Source organism: Sorex fumeus, unplaced genomic scaffold, assembly GCF_029834395.1.
Source record: "Sorex fumeus unplaced genomic scaffold, SorFum_2.1 ptg000240l, whole genome shotgun sequence".
In the NCBI taxonomy this organism is placed as follows: domain Eukaryota; kingdom Metazoa; phylum Chordata; class Mammalia; order Eulipotyphla; family Soricidae; genus Sorex; species Sorex fumeus.
In genome coordinates this window covers 10,710,768-10,732,997 of record NW_026606297.1, presented here as the reverse complement: position 1 = coordinate 10,732,997, position 22,230 = coordinate 10,710,768, and positions in this window count along the sequence as shown.

Below are 22,230 nucleotides of genomic sequence, written 5' to 3'. Positions count from 1 at the left end.
AAGCAAACAGCACCCGGCCCAGACAAGGTCAGACCTGAACACCTGAAGAACCTGCCGTCAGTACTCATCAATACACTGGCTCGGCTCTTCACTCGCTACCTGTCTGAATGCAAGGTTCCGTCCCAATGGAAAACCAGCAGGACCGTACTACTGTTCAAGAAGGGAGACATCCATGACATTGGCAACTATCGCCCGATCTGCCTATTGTCTGTCATCTACAAGTTGTTCACTCGAGTCATCCTGAATAGGATTGGCAGAACACTAGATGAAGGACAACCATGTGAGCAAGCAGGGTTCCGCAAAGGATTCAGCACCATCGACCATATCCACACGATAACCAAACTCATTGAGGTTTCTCGGGAGTTCAAGATGCCGCTCTGCTTAACGTTCATTGATTAAAAGAAGGCCTTTGATTCTGTTGAGACGGAAGCGGTCATTGAAGCCCTAGCCAATCAGGGCATTCAAGCCCAATACATCAGGATCCTCCGTGAGCTGTATTGCGGATTCACTACCAGGATCTCACCATTCTACAAAGAAGTGATCGTTGATGTCAAGAGAGGGGTGCGGCAGGGTGATACCATTTCACCAAAACTCTTCAGTGCCACCCTCGAGAACATCATGCGACGACTGGAATGGGAAGGAATGGGAGTGAAGATAGATGGTCGGCAACTACACCACCTCCGCTTTGCTGATGACATTGTTTTAATAACACCAAACATCAGCCAAGCGGCACAAATGCTGGCCGACTTTGACCGTGAGTGTGGAAAGGTAGGACTACAGCTGAATCTTACGAAGACAATGTTTATGAGAAACAGCCTTGTTCCTGACGCCCCATTCGCTCTCAATGGAACGACCATCTCCGAATGCAACAGCTATGTGTACCTAGGTCGAGAGGTCAACATGACAAATGACCTGGCACCCGAGCTGCGCAGGAGGAAGAGAGCGGCTTGGAACGCCTTCAAGAACGTCGAAGAAATAGCTAAGAGGACGAAGAACCTCCGGCTCCGGGCACATCTCTTTGATTCCACTGTTCTTCCTGCATTAACATATGCCTCAGAGACCTGGGCCCTACGCAAACAAGATGAGAACGCCATTCAGGTCTCCCAAAGAAGAATAGAAAGAGCTATGCTTGGAATATCACGTTTCACTCAAATGAGAGAACGAATCCGGAGTTCTGACATCCGTCGACGATCAAGGATCAGGGACGCTGTCTCATTTGCCAAGGTGTCGAAAATCAGATGGGCTGGTCACGTAATGAGATTTAAAGACGACCGTTGGACTAGAGCTGTTACTGATTGGATTCCACGGGATGTCAAGAGACCGCGTGGCCGCCCACCTACCAGATGGTCAGACTTCTTTGTCAATGTCATGAACGATCGGTTTGAGGCCCTCCATGTTCCCGGAGCGAAGAGATGCCATTGGGCTACACTAGCACGCGACAGGGACAAATGGAGACGTTACTGGCGCCCGCTCGAGCAAATCGACGACTAACGGGAAGTTAAGTGATTAAGTGATTAAGTGATATCTCATGGCCTCTGGGCATCTTTTGTGATGTGAGGGGCACCATAGCTGGAGATGCTCAAGGCTGTTTCTTGCTCAGGGTTTTGGAAACATGCGCATTGATGATTAAGTATCGTATAGTACTGAGATTAAACCAAGTCCATCTGCGTGTGAAGCAAGCACTCCTGTATGTTGAACAATCTCAGATCTGTCATATTAACATGACCTGTAACACTTAAGGAAATATGACCTGTAACACCTAAGGAAAAATTTCATAAACTTACATTAAAAAATAAAGTTGAAAAATAAACAGAAATATTTTTTTAAGTAGTCCCATCATTTGTTTTCAAATGTCTGGGAAGAAAATAAAATGAGTACAATATTATCCCTGTTTTTTTATAACATTAAACCAATATGATTATACAAATTTACATGGTAGAAGATTTTAACCATCTTAAAATTGATGAAAACCATCATGAAGAATCATTTAGTTAACTATATTACAAATAAATTGATGCCAATAATTGTATTCAAGTAGCATAGTGCCATTCAGCCATTTCAAAACTTTCTTCTATTCTCCTGGGGGAGTCTGACTGTATCTCACTCTGATAAAGCAACATTAATTTACATTGACATACACCAAGGAAAACAAAAGACACTAGATGAAAACCATTTTCTTGACACTGTGTTTGTAAGTTTCCGAAATACCCTGCCTGATTCCTAAACCACATTTATTCATTTAGATTATAATTTCAAACAAGGCAAAATGTTTTCTCATGAGTACGATATCCAGTTTTCAATGATCAACTGTCTTTGAACATATTTTCCTAGATACATTCTATAATGGGTTACTAATACACAATGACCTTTAGTTTGATAAATACTGAGAGCATAAAATCCCTTTATGAGTGTAGTTTTTCCCTTTCCATTCATAAAGTGACCTATAAATAAAATTGAATAAAATTATCTTCAATCTACTCTTTTTCTAACCATTCAGTCTTAGATTCTAAATTTTAGTCACAGCACCATGATATTAAGAGACTATCTTGGCAGTTCTCATAGTGAAAAATTAATGTGTGTATGCATGGATGTTTACATTTATGATATTTTTATTATTGAGGTGATATGGTTTACAATGTATGAATATTTATCTGTGTTTAAATAGGCACTTTACACTGTTACAGACTCTTCATTATAAGTTCATTCTTAAGGCTTTCTGATCCTTTGTAACTCACACAAATGTCTCCTAGTTCAGTTCAAGACCAATTTCTTCTGGACTCCTTTGCAATGTCCTCTCTGCCTTGCCTCTCTCTCTCTCTCTCTTTTAAATGAAAGTGCATTAGAAATCTTATCTTTAGTCAGGTAAAGGATAAATACAATTGTTGGAGAATCTCTCTCATGTGTGGGATAGAATGAAGCAAAGCCTGCTGGGAAGGGGTGTCAGACAAGCAAAATGAGATAGAGAAAAAATACAGTGAGTAGGGTGTTTGCCTTGCATGTGGGTCACCCGAATTTTAACCCAAGAACCCCACTGCCAGGTGTGGGAAAAAAATGGAAGAAAAGCAAAATATATAAACCATAGACTCAGACCACAGACTGGTCATCAGAGGAGAAGGGAGGCAGGGATTCAAAGGAGGACATGATCTATAGCTTTGGAGGAGAAATTCTGTGGAATGACAATATGCCAATACTTTAAAGAGGCATTGAATTATTGGTCCATTAAAACACACACATATACATATATGCACACATATATATATATACACTCACATACACACACACATATACATATATAACAGTGCTATCTCAATTTAAAAAATTAGGATCTCATTTTTGTTTTTGTGTTTTGGAGATCCTACCTAGTGATGCTCACGGTTTACTCCTGGCTCTACGCTCAGGAATTACTCCTGTCAGTGCTCATAGAAACATACAAGGTTAAGGGAAAATTGGTTACCCACAAGACAATTACCCTACTGTGGTACCATCCAACCCCAGAGTCATTTTTCTCTCTCCACTGTTTTCTCCAAATTGCACAATAAATACAGACTTTAATTATCATCTGTAGTGGAAAGAGGCATATATCAATTTATCTCCATTTAATAAGAATGCACAACCTTAATTGTTGCTGTTATTTGGACAATTGTATTTACATCTCCATCAAGTACCAAAATATGAGCTTAACAGTATTTTTATTAAAATGTATTGTTTTATTTCTGCTTGTTTTCTCAGCAAAAAAAGAAAATTTTCATGAGCACACACACAGAAAAAAAAACACAACTTCTGATGTGTTTGGAAAAGAAATATTCAGAAGTCTAAGTAGAAAGTGCTTAAGAGACCTAGGGAGCGAAAATATAGCCCAGACCACAGATGAGCAGCACATGTTTCTGACAGGTCAGTCTTATCACTTGGTCTCTCCTCACTCATCAATCAAATGGTTTAGCATGAAGTTGCGTAAGTTGTTCTTGTCCTGAAAAGTGTTCAGCCCATTACCTTTTTTTAATTTATTTTTTATTAGTGAAACACCATGAGGTACAGTTATAGACTTACAAATTTTTGTGCTTGGGTTTCAGTTATACAATGATCAAGTACCCATCCCTCCACCAGGGCCCATCCTCCACCACCACGGGTCCCAGCATCCCTCCCACCCCCCATCCCCCCCACCCCACCCTGCCTATGTGGCAAGGCATTCCCTTTTGCTCTCTCTCTCTCCTTTTGGGTTCTGTGGTCTGGAAGAGAGGCATTGAGTGGCAATCATGTTTGGTCTATAGTCTACTTTCAACATGCTTCTCCCATCCTGGGAGAATCCTCCCAACACCTTTTATTTGGTGCTTCCTTCTCTATCTGAGCCTCCCTTTCCCCCAGCATGTATGGCTGGCCTCCAAGTCATGGAGCAAACCTCCTGGTACTAATCTCGGCCACTGTTAGGTGTTAGTCTCCTATTTTGTTACGTTATATTCCCCAGATGAATGCAATCTTTCTGTGTCTATCCTGCTCTTTCTGACTTATTTCGCTTAGCATGATACTTCCCATGTAGTACCACTTGTATGTAAATTTCATGACTTCATCATTTCTAACAGCTACATAGTACTCCATTGTGTAGATGTACCAAAGTTTCTTTAACCAGTCATCTGCTCTTGGGCACTCAGGTTTTTTCCAGATTCTGGCTATTGTAAAGAGTGCTGCAATGAACAAACACATGCAGATGTCACTTCGACCATACATTTTTGCCTCTCTGGGATATATTCCCTGGAGTGGTATTGCTGGGTCAAATGGGAGCTCAATTTCTAATTTTTTTGAGAATTTTCCATACTGTTTTCCAAAAGGGTTGAACCAGTCGGCATTCCCACCAGCAGTGAAGGAGGGTCCCTTTCTCGCCACATCTGCACCAGCACCGGTTGTTTTTGTCACATTCTCTTTTTACTTAAAAACTTAAGGACTTACAGGTAAATGATACTTCTCTGGTAAGCACTCTGTTTCCATATGACTGGCATTTAGCAGTAAAATAGAACTGCTTACATTTTTCCCCAACATTCTTTAGACCTCTCCATTTCATAATAAGTCTAATATTGATGAGTCAGTGGCCATGTTTAACTAGGTGGTCCTGGTAGCTTAACAAAAAATTGATTTTTCTCTCACATTATAGATAGCCAACAGTTCTGGGAACAGCTTTTTTTCCCCCCCTTTCCTAGCTCTTTGTATAGGATTCACTCTTGGTGGGTTGGCGGACCATATGGAATGCCAGGAATTGGACCTGGATCAGCTACATGGAAGGCAAGTACCCTACCTGTATAGTGTCTTCTCCTGCCCTGGAATGGTATTCAAAAAAGTACTTTCATGAGATTCTGATTTGACTCTGAAGAAACATATCAATTCAATTATTTTGCAAATTAGCATTCAAGTTTCATTATCTAAAGTCTAGTGTCTGGATGTTGCAATGATTTTTAATGCATTTTTAGAATATATAAAGTGCATTGCACACTTAAATGGCAAAATTGAACTCTTGAGTAGATTAAATTCATCTACACCAAAGGTAAAGTGGCCCTGGAATTTCATAATCACTGCTGGGCTGCCCCAGGTTATACCCAGAAATCCAGGGGCCCAGCTATAGCGTGTCACCATCCTCACATTGATGCCAGTGGGCAAAAATCATGGATGATGGTTTTTGAGACTCCCAAAAGACATCTAAGAGCTCCTCACAATTTTAACAAAATTGTTAAATTATTGACAAAAAATTATTTCTTCTTACACTTGTAAAGACACACACACACACACACACATATATATATATACATATATATATATATATATATATGTTTATACCTAAAAAGGTGTAAACCTTTTAACACCCAAATGCATTTTTTAAAGGGAAGCATAATAAAGGAGTCTGGGGTTTAAATATCTCTACTCAAATTTATTTGTTGCTCGGTAAATCTGTGTACATAGAGAAAATGTTCTAATTTCTCTGTGCACCTCTTTGTTCTCATAAAATAAGGCCATGTCAGAAAAAACTTCATAGCATCATTTTTTTAATTAAATTATCTTTGCAAACAAATGCCTCAGCATTTTTTGGGCCCAGAGTAAATTCTAATCATATGTTGACCTATTGATATCAATATTATAGATTTACACAACTAGAATTGAGAGGTTATATAGATAAGAGTAAATATCTCAAAACTTTTACTAAGACATATAAAATGCTTCTCTAATTTATACCACTGTATACTTCCATACAAATAACTGAAAAAATATTCACTTGTTCTTTATATCAGAACTCTATTTATTTTTGCCAACTATATATTGCAAATAGTTTTTATATCCTGATACTATTAATTTATTGTGACTTAACCACTTTTCTATTACTTTCCAGATTTGTGTGTTCCCTAATGTAAGGAATTGCCAATCACTTGAACCAACCAGTTTTAACTACCCTTTGTCTAGTTTTGCTCATACTTGAAAAGAATTGGAGAGCAATATGTTACCAATTGATTTTCTTAATCTCATAATGGGATATGATATTTGTATCTTTTCTGTTAATGCTGATACAGGAAGAATGAGGATAATGCCCCCCCCAAAAAAAATCAGAATTGATTCTTAGACAGAGAGCGTACAAAAGATAACAAACTTGGTCTGAATGTGGACAACTGCAACTCAATTCCTAGCACCATATATGGTGCCTGGGCTCGATCAGGAGTGATCCTTTAGCACAGAGCCAAGAGTAAGTACTGAACACAGCCAGGTGTAGGCCAAAAAATAAAAACTCAAATAGACATGGTCTGATAACTGGGTTCTGAAATGACTGCAGTATTACTTCCTCCTAATACATACAATTTCATTTATAATAATTTAGTTTTACAATTGTTGAGGCAAGTTTTCCATGGTGACAGCATAGGTGATGGAGCATTATATGTCAAAAACCCAACTACAAATAACTTTGTAACTCACAATGCCTTAATAGAATAAAATTAGTGAAGAAATAAGAAAAATGATTTAGTTTTAAATAATTGTATCTTGTATTTATATTGTTTTGCAGTAAGGAGGGTCAAATAATCCAATTTATTTCTTTTTTACAAATATGTGCAAAATATTGTGTAATTTTTTAATATATAAAATTTTTCTGATTGGGCAGTGATTTTGTCATTTCTCTTTAAGTCTTCTTACTCCTCCTCCACCACCTCCTCCTTCTTCTTCTCTTTCTCCTTCTGCTTCTCCTTCTTCTCCTCATCTCTGTTTTCTTCTTCATGTTCTTTTTTATTTTCTTCCATCTCACCTTCTTCTCTAGTACCAGGGATCAAACCTAAACATAGGAGCTCTACCACTAAATTTGATACAAAGCTGAATTATAATATTGTTGTTGTTGTTTTTTTTCAATCCAGCTGGCATTTATTATTACTTGTTCAAAGATATGAACAAGAGCACCTTCAAGAGTGACAAAGAAATAGCTAAGAGGAAAAAGAACCTCCAGCTCCGGGAACATCTCTTTGATTTCACTGTTTTTCCTGCATTAACATACACCTCAGAGATCTGGACCCTACGAAAACAGGATGAGAACGTTATTTGGGTCTCCCAAAGAGGAATCAAAAGAGCTATGCTTGGAGTATCACGTTTCACTCAAATGAGAGAAAGAATTCGGAGTTCAGACCTCTGTCGATGGTCAAGAATCAGGGGCTCTGTCTAATTTGCCAAGGCGTCGAAAATCATATGGGTTGGGCATGTAATGAGATTTGGAGACGGCCGCTTGACTAAAGCCATTACCGAATGGATTCCACAAAATGTCAAAAGACTATGTGGCTGCACACCTACAAGATGGTCAGACTTCTTCGTCAAGACCCTGAATGATCTATTTGAGGCTCTTCATGTTCCTAGAATTAACAGACGCCATTGGGCTACACTAGCATGCAAAAGGGACGAATGAAGACGTTAGTGGCACCAGTTCGAGCAAACAGATGATTAACGGGAAATCAAGTGATCAAGTGAAGTTCAAAGATAATCCAATTAGCTGATTTTATGAATCAGATCAATTTTCCAAGCAAATTCTAATGCTATTTTTTAGCAAAGTTTAATTCTTAGTGTATGTTCTCAGTCTACAAAATTGAGATAACTCCTTGATGCATATTAAAAACGCATGCATGCTAAATAGATATTTTTTCTTTAAACACTATAATATAATTTTCAATTTTAGAATTCTTTAAAACTTAAAAGATTTAAATTTTTATACTGTAATCTTGTGGTAGATAGTATCTAGTAGAACCTTTTTCATTAATTTCTTTTTATTTTTGTCTTTCAAATTATTATTATTAGAATCAGAATTTCTGAGAAAATTAGCTAGTATACTCATTCTGTTTTTAGATTTGGTATAATTTAAAAATCATATGCCCTGGACATTCAATAAATTATAATAATCACTGGACATTTACTGGACATTCAATAAATTATTCTTGCAGTAATTGAGAAATGAATATATATTAATTCACAAACAAATTTTAACATTTTTTGCACTATCAGTCATAACAGGTGCTGAGAATAGTAAAGATAATAAGGACAAATAAGCCCATTCTATAAAATAGGAGTTGAGATGTAATGAGATTCAACAAGTGACAACTTTTATAACTAATCTCTGAAATATTTGCCTAAAGACATGCTGTTTGAACTAAACCTTCAAGAATAATAGTCAGTCACATTAAAGTTTGCATAAAGCATATTTTGCATTAGCCTAAATAACCTCTTTGACTTCTAATTATGACAGACTGGTATATATACACAAAGTCCGATCTTATTCACATTGGAAAAATATATACTCAAAACTGTTTAAAGTCAAGCAAATGCTATCAAAAATGCCTGAATTTTAGGATCTATTCTAAATAAGGGAAGAGAGTTTATGTTATGACTTTTCTTCTTGTTTTAGCTGATTCATAGATGTGTCAGGCTGAGAAGCTGAGAAAAATAGCAGGCATAAAGAGCATCTATGATCTCATGATTAAGGCGAGACAGAAATTAGACTTCAGCATTCTTATGACAGCCAACAGAATGTTCCAAAAGTGTGAGCCAGAATATCCTTACTGCTTCCCCACTCAAAGCATTGCTAGTAGCTCTGCAGTACAAAAGGCATATAAGCCAAGCAAAACAGAACACACTTCAAAAATAAAAATTCTTGAACAGTCTCTTTGTACTAGAAAATGCAAATGAATATCAAATAGCAACCCGTGAGACATTTCATTTTGTTCTCTGCAGACTTGCTGATGATGCCTAAAGAAAAGACTAGTACTAAAGCTAATCCAGAGCTAGAACTAGCTCCACAAAAACTAGAACTCATGACCAAGGCATCCCAAATTCTGGCTGAATGACAGTGAGCTGAATCCTCTTTCTTCTTCAGCTACTTTGAGTCTAAAGTGTTAAATGAGTTAGTCAGATAATTCTTACATAATGATTAGGTCAATTTCACAAGGAAAATGTAAATTCATTGGCAAAGGTCAGGTCTAGAAAGAATTCTGATGATACTGTCTTGACAAGGTGAGGGTGACGAGATATTGTTTATTTTATGATAATGGATGAAGATTTTAATCGATATTAAAAGTTATAAGATATCAAGAATGGGTTCTGACTAAACTCACACCTCAAAATTCTTACTAAAACTGAACAAACAGCTGAAACAGAAGCCCAAAATTGGAAATACAGTGGCAGAGAGCACGTAGAAGCCAAATAAATGGCCTATCCAAAAAAAATATGTTGACAATTTTCTGAAAAGTAGATGTGCCCACATAGAGCCTCTATATTAGATATAAACATGATAAAATATTCCAGGGAAGTAAAGCCATTTTTAATGGAAAGTAGACTAAAAGATTTTTTACAAATTGACATTTCAATGATAGTGATAAATAAAAATTAAAATGTTATACAAAGAAAAATTATCTTAAATATCAAAATTTGTAAATAAAATGCGAAATTAAAAAATTAGACTTGAAATTAATAATTAAGATTTTTATACTTGAGGCAGGCAGATATAAAGGAGGATCCCTGGAAAGAGTTTTAGGAAGTGATGAAGTCAATATATATTTAAAGAAAGTTACTTTTTAGTCCCAAATCACTCAAAAGCATGAAGATTGGAACTTTTTTTTTTAGATGCAGGAATTGAGACCTGGTAAGTTGTGCAAGTCATAACTAGAGAAGGCTGAACCCCTTCAGAAGAGAGGAAACTCATTGGGAACAAAAGGCCATGAGAAGAACATGAAAGGATCCAACCAAAAGTTCAAAGCTTTACACCTATGGAAATACCTTGTCAGCTCATAGATACAGAGAAATCAAGATCAATGCAATTTGGAGGATACCTCTATTTTCCTGTTGCTGATGACTCACAAGAAATGGGGAAAAAATGAATCTACAACTTTGCTCTCTCCCCACCTCAGAGAAGTTTCTAACTGATGAAAGTCTACTTTGAAAACCAGCATGACAATAGGTACTTTTCATTTAAAAGGAAATACAGCATATTTGAATTGTACTTCAGTTTCACTTCTTCTACCAACCATGGGAAATTATCCCTGTCACCAAGTAGCAACAGAGTGAATAAAAATAGTATCTGAAAAAATTCAGTGATGAAATAATTTCACAGGTAATGAAAAACATTAATCCTTGGGTTTTAGAAATTTTGCTTGACCCCAGAAGTTAAATGCCAAGTAAATCTTGAGTAGAAAAGTTATTGTAAAATGTAGTATACCAAAGTCAAAAATAAATCGTAAAGCAATTAGTGAAAACTGTAACAATGGATTGCTTTCAAAGAGTCAATAAGATGACTGATAAATGACTTTAAAAATCAAGACTCAGAAGACTTAGCAAAACCTCTAAAGTGCAGTAGGAACAGAAGAGGTAATTATGATTTCTGTCTTCACTAGCGTAGTCGTTAATGAAGGGAAAAATATGCAAATATAACCTGAATGTGAGATTTATTCTAAGAATATACACATGTGAAGCAAAACACAGTAATTCTATTGTCTTAATATGTATATTAGTAACAGTTCGAACCCAGAATAAACCTATATTTTTATCATTAGCATAATATTTCTGAAGGTATTTGCATAGTTATACAATATCCTCGATTGTGATTAGGCTGATTCAGTTAGCGCTCCCTGAAATGGTTTAACTCTCCATCTGTTTTAGTCTTCTTTTCTACAAGATTAAGTTGTCCAGCATGAGAGTACAAGGAAATTCAAATGCTTTTCAAATAATTATGTCATGGAAGTGATCGTGGTCAAGGCAAAACTTATAACTAATAAAAAGTAGATTTCATACATTTCGTATCCTTTTGATACAGACTTAAAGATCTGTATCAAAAGGATGATTAGGACAGGATTAGGCAAGTGGTGTTTATTATGGTAAGTAATATTATATGTCTGAAGCAAAATTTATAATTCTATCATAACCATGTTGCTTCAATGATCTAAATAAATAAATCAGAGTCATTAAAGCAATGTACATCTATGTAAATTTTCTTTGGTTTAGATGTAAGGAAAATAGATAAATTGAAGCATATTTCCTTTTGGGAAGCAATGCCAAATATTGTATCATATTAAAACCCAAATATTCTACCATGATCCCCTTGATCTTCACAATTCCATTATTACTGAGTTATTAGAGAATATTACATGAAAATGCCTAAAGTATTTGATGTTGAATGACAGATTATTAAATAATATTCCCACAATTCCCCCCTATTTGGGGGTATGACAAATTTTTCTTCTCATATTATTGAATCTCAGCTAATCTTAGTTATATTGCCCTTTTTAGCTTTATACATAACTTCTATTATTATGTTTCTCTTGTATATGATTATATTAAAGACTAATTTAAAAAAGCGTTTAAGCATGCTGTTTTTTCTGTGACTTTATGTGCCAACTTTGCTCTCTCTCCACCTCAGAGAAGTTTTGAACTGATGAAAGTCTACATTGAAAATCAGCATGACAATAGGTACCTTTCATTTCAAAGGAAATACAATGTATTCGAATTGTACTTCAGTTTCACTTGTTCTACCAACTTGTTCTACCAAGTGTATATATTCATATGTGCCCTAAGCAAATAGTAATTTTTACAAAATTTAGGTCCAATAATGTATTCAAACTCTAAGTTAAAAATTCCCAGCAGCTCCTAGAGACTTGATGTATCAAACTCAATTCAGTATCAATTTCCACAAAATTGCTATTGTATTTTTTAAATCTTGTTAAATGATATCACAATTTATCAAATTTCTTATGTTCAGGAACTTAAATTAATTATCAAGTCACTATTTCCTCCCATGTAATGAATTGCTCAATACTACCGGTGTAATCAACAATAATTAAGAAAGGACACCTATTCTAGTACTTCTTTGTTTAATTAATGACAAGAATAGCTCCATGCTTTTGGAGCTCTATCTTCAATTTATCCATGCAAAGTAATTCTCACATTTACAGGAACATAATATATCACGACCACGATCACGACCACCCTGTTGTTCGTCGATTGCCTCGAGCAGGTGCCAGTAACGTCTTTTTCGTCCTAGCCCTGAGATTTTTTTTTAAAGTGCCATTTAATATAATTTAATATATTATATTAAAATAATATAATATTTCTTTTTTTCCCTTCTTTTGGGTTGCTGGAGCAATTGCACAGATTCCTCCGCCCCTCTCAGAGCGTCTGGCAAGCTACCAAGAGTATCTCACCCGCACGGCAAAGCCTGGCAAGCTACCTGTGACGTATTCAATATGCCAGACACAATAAAAACAAGCCTCACCATGGGGACATTACTGGGCCTGCTAGAGCAAATGGATGAAGAACGGGAGGACAATGCAGTGTTACAGTGGGTCACAACTGGCGAAGCACAGGAGTTACTTCTGGCTCTGCACTCAGGAAATAACGCTGGCAGTGATCAGGGAATCATATTGGGATCTTGGGAATCAAACCTGGGTCACCGCATTCAAGGCAAATGCCCTACCCGCTGTGCTATTGCTCCAGCCCCGAGAGCATAATATTTCAAAGATAGATGTTTCTGAGCCACATCCAGCCATGATCAGCGCTGACTCCTGGTTCTGAGTTCAGGAATAGTCCTGGCTGTGCTCAGGGGATCTATATGATGTTGGAGATAGAACCTGGCTCTGTCTCGTGTAAGGCATATGCCTTGAAAACTGCTCTGCCACCTCAATCCTCTGTTTATATTTTCATATCTAAGTTCTATTGCTCTAAAGCATCTCATTTTCAAATTAATTATAGATAGTATAGATAGCAAATTATTTCATTTGGTGGTCTATTTATTTTGTTCTCATAACATCCTTAAAGTGATATTGTTCTCAGTCCAAAAGTAAGTAATTGGGGGAGTGGGTTGTAAGAGGAGATGGAAAAGAAAAAAGAAGATGAAAAGGAGAAAGAGAAATATTGAGGTGAGGAAAGGGGTAGGTGGGAATGGAAAATTGAGGAGGAGGAAAGAGGGAGACAATTTCTTGTGAAATGAAAGTCGTATCTAGCAAGACTATGTTTCTATGCTCACATATTGTACTTAAATAACATCAATTTAAAATATAGCTACTGTGTAATATGTAGGGCTGGAGCGATAGCACAGTGGTAGGGCGTTTGCCTTGCACACAGCCAACATGGCTGACCCGAGTTCGATTCCTCCGCCCCTCTCAGAGAGCCCGACAAGCTACCGAGAGTATCTTGCCCACACGGCAGGGCCTGGCTAGCTCCCCGTGATGTATTCAATATGCCAAACACAGTAACAAGAAGTCTCACGATGTTACTGGGCCCGCTCGAGCAAATCAATGAACAACGGGAGGACCGTGACCGTGACCCATAATATGTAACTTTTGTAAAGAAAAACAAACTTTATTAAAATTCTAAAACTTCTAAAATACTTTATTTCCTATGTGATACATAAAAAAATACTGCTCTTCATTCTGATTTTGACTCTGATTTTGTCCTTGTATTTATTAGCCAAGTAATTTTAAAACAAAATCAATGTATAACTTACCATAAGCCCATGTTTATTTCTTTAGTTTCTCATCATCCCCCCGTCTTACTTTATATTTAAGCCAAAATGAAGGGAATCCCAGTTATGAAACAGTCTTTCATTCTCCACATACAGTTCTCTTTCTATACAAATGACTAAACATTATTTACATATAAATTATCTTGTTTTTTTTTATTGTTTTATATTTTGGGCCATGCCCAGCAGTTCTCAGGCGGCTCTCCGGGCTCCATGCTCAGGAATTACTCCTGAAGGGCTGAGGAAACCATATAGGATGTTGGAATTCAAATGTGAGTAAGCCAGTGGCATGCAAGGCAAACATCCTACTTCACTCTGGTCCCCTCTCTATATAGTTTTACTCTGATACATTTCCTTAAATCAAATTTCTTGCTGATGCACATTTCATTAATCTATTATCTCTATTTTTTCCAATTCTGTTATGTTCAGAAGAAAATTGTGCACCAATATCATTCTTTTTCCTGTGTTTTTCTTTGTTTTTTTTTTTTTTTCAGAGGCATCACACATAACACTGTGTAGGGTTACTCCTGTCCTTGGAAGACCACATGCAGTTCCTGGTACTGAAACACAGTCAACTGAACACAATCACCTCTGTCCCTAATATCCCTTAGCCTAAATGTGCAGTACTTGACTTCAGTGAAGTCTTCATAATAATTTGATCAAGATCTTGTAATTAATTAAATTTATAACTTTTTGAACTAAACATAATGTGTGTAATTTATTTATTTTAAATGCCTAACATATTTTTACTAAAGGGTCAATGAATGATGTTGCACACACATGTATGCATATACTTTTCATATATATGTATACATATCATTAATTCTTTCAATATTGAATATTTCAATTTAAGTGAATTTTCAAAGAAATCTCTCTTACAATGACTGGCAAATGCATCAAACAAGATTTTCCATGCAAGGAAAGATTTATTAGGTTTGAGAGCAGCCCATGTAAAACTGTCTATGATATATATTTTATTTGTCTACTTTTATAACTAAAAATATATTATCTGTACTTACAAGTTTTCTAATATGTTCTACAGCACAAGAAAATTCTTGGGGGATCTTGGACCCCAAGACGCAGCTTAAAAGATAAATAAAAGAATTGGGAGGATTTATTCTTACTAGACAAGACTGAAAAAAATTTAATGAGTAGCTAGGGAGGATCAGACCTAGTTTTATTTTTATTTTATTACATGTGAGGTTATTTTATAATATCAAAACTTGTGTCTTATTCATATTTCCCACTTTATATTTACTTAGCTCCCATCATAGCTTCATGATTCCTGTTAAGAAAATGTTTAAATAAGACACAAAAACAGGCAGTAACAACTTCAACAAAATCTAGTCATAAGATATTTTCAAATAAATGATATATTTATCTCAGTGTCAAGATGTCAGAAAAGAAACTAAGAGAAAACTACTTAATGTCGCTACGACTAGGTGAGATTAATTCTAATTCTTCCTCAACTTTTTTGACTCCTTCACTCCCTTTATACCACCAAAAAACACATGTTACATGCTAAATTTTTAAGAATATATAAAGTATGTTGGTGCGTAGATAACGAAGATAGAAACTGCCAGGAGTGAGCCACATCTATTCAAGTGTAGTTTCTATCTTCGTTGTCTATGCACCAACATCCAATTATGATGAAGGAGAAAGTGAGAAACTTGGTCTTCTTCTATAAAGAAGACTAAACCTTCTACAAGATCATTGTTGGTGATTTTAATGCCAAGATAGGACTGAGAAGATCAGCCAATGAACTCTACATTGGAACCCATGGCCTAGAGTGGAACAAACAGGGCGACAGACCATCTGAGTTCATCATGTCAACCAAGACCATCCATGGTAACTCACAGTTCCAGAAGGCCGAAACTAAACATTGGACATGGGAGTCTCCCTGTGGACGGTTCCACAATGAAATTGACCACGTAATATTTACATATTTAATTGATGGTTTTACCTGACTGATGTCGCTGTTATCCCAAAATTCCAAACGGGATCGGACCACCGTCTCCTTCATGCAAAATACTACTTCACAGAGTGGGGAGAAAAGGCTGCAAAGTTTAAGAAGAAAACTGCCAGAATGAACACCAACTGGGAGCTCTTTGGCACTATTGCTGCAACATGGGAAGATGCTGTCGTTGAAAACATTGAAGAGGAATATGATTGACTGGTTCAGCACCTCCATGATTGTTCAAGAAACACCAAGAGAGAGATAGCCACAAAAAAACACCTGTCTTCAAAAACTCTTGAGCTTATTCACCAACGTGGCTTGGCTCATGCCTCAGGCAACCACAAGCGAACGTCCAAACTCACAAAGCAGTGCAGAGATGCAGTAAAGGAAGACTTCAAAGAGAGAAGAGCAGAAGTGCTGGTGGATGTGGCAGAAGCCAGGAAAAGCATTTGTAATGCCACAATATTGGCAACTATCCCACGATCTGCTTACTGTCTGTCATCTACAAGCTGTTCACTCGAGTCATCCTAAATAGCATTGGCAGAACACTAGATGAAGGATGACCATGCGAGCAAGCTGAGTTTTACAAAGGATTCAGCACCATCGACCATATCCACACGATAACCAAGCTCATTGAGTTTTCTCCGGAGTTCAAGATGCCAATCTGTCTAACGTTCATTGATTTAAAGAAGGCCTTTGATTCTGTTGAGATGCAAGCGGTCATCAAGGCCCTAGCAAAACAGGGCATTTAAGTCAATACATCAGGATCCTCCATGAGCTGTATTGCTGTTTCACTACCAGGATCTCACCATTCTACAGGGAGGTGATCATTGACATCAAGAGAGGGGTTAGGCAGGGTGTAACCATTTCACCAAAACTCTTCACTGCCAAACTCGAGAACGTCATGCGACAACTAGAATGGAAGGAATGAGAGTGAAAATAGATGGTCGGCAACTACACCACCTCTGCTTTGCTGATGGCATAGTTCTAATAACACCAAACATTAACCAAGCGACACAAATGCTGGCCAACTTCTACCATGAGTGTGGAAAGGTTGGACTCCAGCTAAATATCACGAAGACAATGTTTATAAAAAACAGTTTTGTTCCTGATGTTCCATTCGCTCTGAATGGAACAACCATCTCCGAATGCAACAGTTATGTGTACCTAGGTCGAGAAGTCAACATGACGAATGGACTGCCACCTGAGTTGTGCAGGAGGAAGAGAGCTGCTTGCAACACCTTCAAGAACGTCGAAGAAATAGCTAAGAGGACGAAGAACCTTGGGCTCTGGACACATCTCTTGGATTCCACTGTTCTTACTGCATTAACATATGCCTCAGAGATCTGGTCCCTATGAAAACAGGATGAGAATGCTATTCGGGTCTCCCAAAGAAGAACCGACAGAGCTATGCTTGGAGTATCACATTTTGCTCAGATGAGAGAAAGAATTCAGAGTTGTGACCTCCATAGACGGTCAAGAATCAGGGACACTGTCTCGTTTGCCAAGGCATCAGAAATCAGATGGACTGGACACGTAATGAGATTTGGAGACAACCGTTGGACTAGAGCCGTTACCAACTGGATTCCACGGGACCTCAAAAAACTGCTTGGCTGCCCACCTACAAGATGGTCAGACTTCTTTGTCAAGACCCTGAACGATCGGTTTGAGGATCTTCATGTCCCTAGAATAAACAGACACCATTTGACTACACTAGCACGCGACAGGGACACATGGAGATGTTACTGGAGCCCGCACCAGTAAATGAATGATTAACGGGAAGTTAAGTGATCAAGTGATATAAAATATAGGACAAAGTATTGGGAGGATGAGTTGATCATAGGGTAAATTAAGAACAAGCATTTTTTTCAAATTATCCAGTAAATCTAGCCATAAGTGGATTATCACTGACACTTCATCTAGAGACTATGAAAATTGGAGCAAAGAGGGGTATGAAACACACATTTCTCAGGAGTATATTTTGGAAAAGTACACTATTTACTTCGACATGGGAATTTTAACAGAGAATTTGACATGGGAGGGCAGAATCCCTAATTCAAAGCTTGTCTTTTTTCTTTTCTTTTTTTTTCCTTCCTAAACCCCTGTTTAATTTTATGGCTGATTGAAATTTTCCATTTCAAATTATATTCAATTCTCCAGAAAATTTTGTCGTCCATAAAATGTCTACTCCTGTTAACATGAACAAATAGAGATCCACAAAGGTTGGTTACATACAGAGTAATTAAAAACCAAGGTAATTTTGGTTTACTTAAAGACAGATGGTTTCATTTATGAATGTGTGAATATTCATGTAGTTTAGAATGAAGCACTACATATTTCTGACAATTCTAAAGACACTTTAATAAGAGGTGTTTCACATCATTAACATCAACTTTTTAATTAAGCCTGGAATTGAATCAATGCACTTAGAATACCTTTATTTTTATATACTAACATAATGTAATTAAACACTTAAAATATATGGGACTGCATAGATAGTACAGGAATTAAACACTTGACAAACATTTCGCCAAATGCAATTGGGTTCAATGTCTGGTACTATATATGATCCCCGCCAAGTATAGCCAAACAATATAATTCTGGAGGACACTATACCCCACTATGGTGGCCGGAGTAATTCTAAGCAGCAACCTTTGGTCTAAGACCTCCCCAGTTGCCCAAAGACCCAGTGTCTTCACCTCCAAAATGCCTAGTTTAAGTGAGCTTTTATTCAAATATTGTGCTTTTATGACGTAATAATGGTACCATAAATGGAAAACAAATTAAAATTTGTATATCATAAATAAGCCATGTATTGTTTTGCATTTCCCAAACTTTTTTTTTTGGTCTTAGGCAGAAAAGCTAGAGAAGCTCCAGTGATTTAAACAAGTGTTTAGTTGGCAAAAAATCTGTATGATTTGCTCATATAAACTCATAGAATTCTTCGTTTGTATTTTATTAGGTAAACCTTCAGTTGAAATAAACTGCTTTGGGAGGGTGGATGAATCCATATATACAGATTAGTGCATTTTCACAAAAGAATGCATTGGTATTACTATTCCCTACAAAAATTAGACTTTTGTGCTTAATAGAAACATAAAAAACACCATTTATTCCAAGATTACTATAATACATTTGGCACCAATCACCACATAAGTTTCAGGTGATTGATTACATATATTCTGAAAGGATCACTGCAGTAAGTGTAGTTGTTATAAATATGCAATTAAAAAATAGGGGGGAAATGACATAATAGAATTATTGGGATTTTAAGGACTATTTAGTTGAAATTTTATTTTTATTTTATTTTTAATCTTCATTTTTATTATTATAATTTTTTATATTTTTTATTATAATTTTAATATTTGTGTTTTGATTTTGCAGTCACAACATCCAGTGGTGCTCAGTGTTTATCACTGGGTCAGGGAGCACTCCTAGGAGTACTCAAGGAGATCATATGTGGTTGTGGGAATTGAATCAGGAAGGTGTGTAGGTGAGCACATTAACCCCTGTACTATCTACTCTCTCCAGCCCAGGACTTATTCTCTCACCAAATTTATATATATATATATTATAATATATAATGTATACATATATACATATATATTATATATGCATATATAAATTTGGTGAGAGAATAATAATTTGTATATATAAATATATATTTATATGTGTGTAAACTTTATATATAAATATATAAACATATATGACCTATATACATATATAATACTTCAATGTTGCATCATGCTGAAAAATATATCCTTAGAATTATCTATTTTAAACTGGAAATTTGTAACTTTAGACCATGTTCCTGAGCGACATTTTTCCTTGCTTGCCTTATTCTATGATGTTTCGGATCAAAGCAAGGACCTTACAAACGCAAGGCAGATGCTCTACTGCTGAACCACATCCCTGGCCCCATGCATATCCCTCTTAAATGTATGCCTTTTTCTTGCTTTGGGAGGCATTTCTTTCTTCATCTACTTGAATTCTCTATTTAGAATAATCCATGTAATAATAGAATGATTCTAAACTATATATGATTGTTCCTTCTATCCCATTTCATTTTTATTGATCCACTCTTAAATCTTTCATCTCATTAATTCAGAGAAAGTTTGAGCACTTGAGTCTTTTGTTCACAGAATAATGCATGCAACCTGTGTGATAAAGAAGGATATTTTCTAATCTCAGCTTGAAAGAGAGTTTTGCTAAATTATTAGATACCATGTAAAAAATAGTCTATCTTCTGAAGCAATAAAAATGTAAACATTTGCTATAAGTATTGAAACACTGTCCTCCCATTGTTCATCGATTTGCTCGAGCGGGCCCAGTAACATTTCCATTTTGAGACTTGTTGTTACTGTGTTTGGCATATGGGCGAGATACTCTCAGTAGCTTGCCAGACTCTCGGAGATGGGTGGAGGAATCGAACCAGGTTCGGCCGGGCTGGCTGCACACAAGACAAACACCCTACCCCTGTGCTATCGCTCCATTTTAATATATCAAAAAATCTATTTACCTTACTTTATGATTAGTGGCTAGTAGTACAGCAAATAAACTGCAATAAATGTGATTTCTCCTATTTTTTGACTTATGTAATGGGTAATCATTTCATATGAAATTCTTATTTGCGATTACGGTTGTCATTATTCTTTGATGTCACAATTGTAATACTTTATAATATATTACAATATTTTAAGGAGAAAATGTTTTTTAATGTTAAGTATTTTGTGTGCTCTCATTTTGTTTTTGTTGTTATCGTGTACAATACGATTATACTTACAATTTTGTTACTTAGAAGAGTTGCTACCATGTGATACGTACAGAAGTTTTGAATAATCAGTTCCCCATCTATCTGTGTAAAATGGAGGATGCGAAGTTACTTTCAGAAGCTCTTCATCTTGCCTTCAGACAGTCATTCTAATACTGTCAGAACCCATGTCAGAAAGCCACTCCTCCAGGTACACATCCTGGCCAGACTATTCAATTTCCACAGGAGAAGGTCAACTCTATTCCAAGTTTCACTGTCTGTTAGCACATAGAGGTCAATATTTATCTGGCTGTATAGAATTGCTTTATTCCAATTACTTGCCAGGAAATACAATCTCAAATTCCCTCTTGCCCAGTATCAATCTATCAAAGGCCCTTCTGAGAGAAGTGTATTTGTATAGCATTTTTTTCACTTTTATTTCTATTTCTTCCACAGAATCTCAATATTACTGTACAATAGTTCAGGAATTCAAAAAGCAATTATAATATGATGCATTCTTCTAATTCTTACCAAATAACCATACTTGTGTAATTATGCAGTTGTAGAAATACATTGCGATTAAAGCAACCAGTTGTTTGGCATACTGTTAAGGTGCATTTTAAGCTTTTTCCTTTGGAGATATTTCTTTCTGTTTGTATTAGTATTACAATTGTTTGCAGTCCTCCTGAGAAAGTGAATTTATTGTGATCTTATGGACTCTTTATATATGTTATACAAGCAAATGTTCTTTTGTTGCTAGAAAGTTAAGGACTTAATTGAAATTAATGCTTTGTGGGCATAAAATCCTTACATATGTATTTTGTATTGTTTTCCTAGTCATCAGACTGATATGCTGCATGGTCGTATACTTTATTCTTTGTTTATACATCTAATCTTAATTTTTGACATTATTGTCATAAATTATAATGAGGATATATAAATGCTGTTGCATTATTTCTGAAGGGCTGGAGTGAGAGCACAGCGGGTAGGGCGTTTTCCTTGCACACAGCCAATATGGCCGACCCGAGTTCGATTCCTCCGCCCCTCTCGGAGAGCCCGGCAAGCTACCGAGAGTATTCGATATGCCAGACACAGTAACAACAAAGTCTCCAATGGAGACATTACTGGGCCCGCTCAAGCAAATTGATGATCAACGGGAGGGCCTTTATTATTTATTATTATTATTTCTGAAAAAAGTGTAGCATATGATCTGATATGATTTTTCTTAATTACATAGGTAAAAATATGATGCAATTAAAGCCTGACTCTTACTGACTTATTTTCTGATCATCCTGTTTGCCATTTCTTAAAGTGTTATTGGAATAAGTAATATAATGTTACGGCAGACCCTGGCAAGTTCCTGGTGGCATATTCAATATGCCAAAAACAGTAACGATAATGGGTCTCATTCCCCTGACCCTGAAAGAGCCTCCAATATGGCAGTTTTGGGAAGGATGAGTAAGGAGAGGCTGCTAAAATCTCACAGCTGGGACGAATGGAGACGTTACTGGTGCCAGCTCG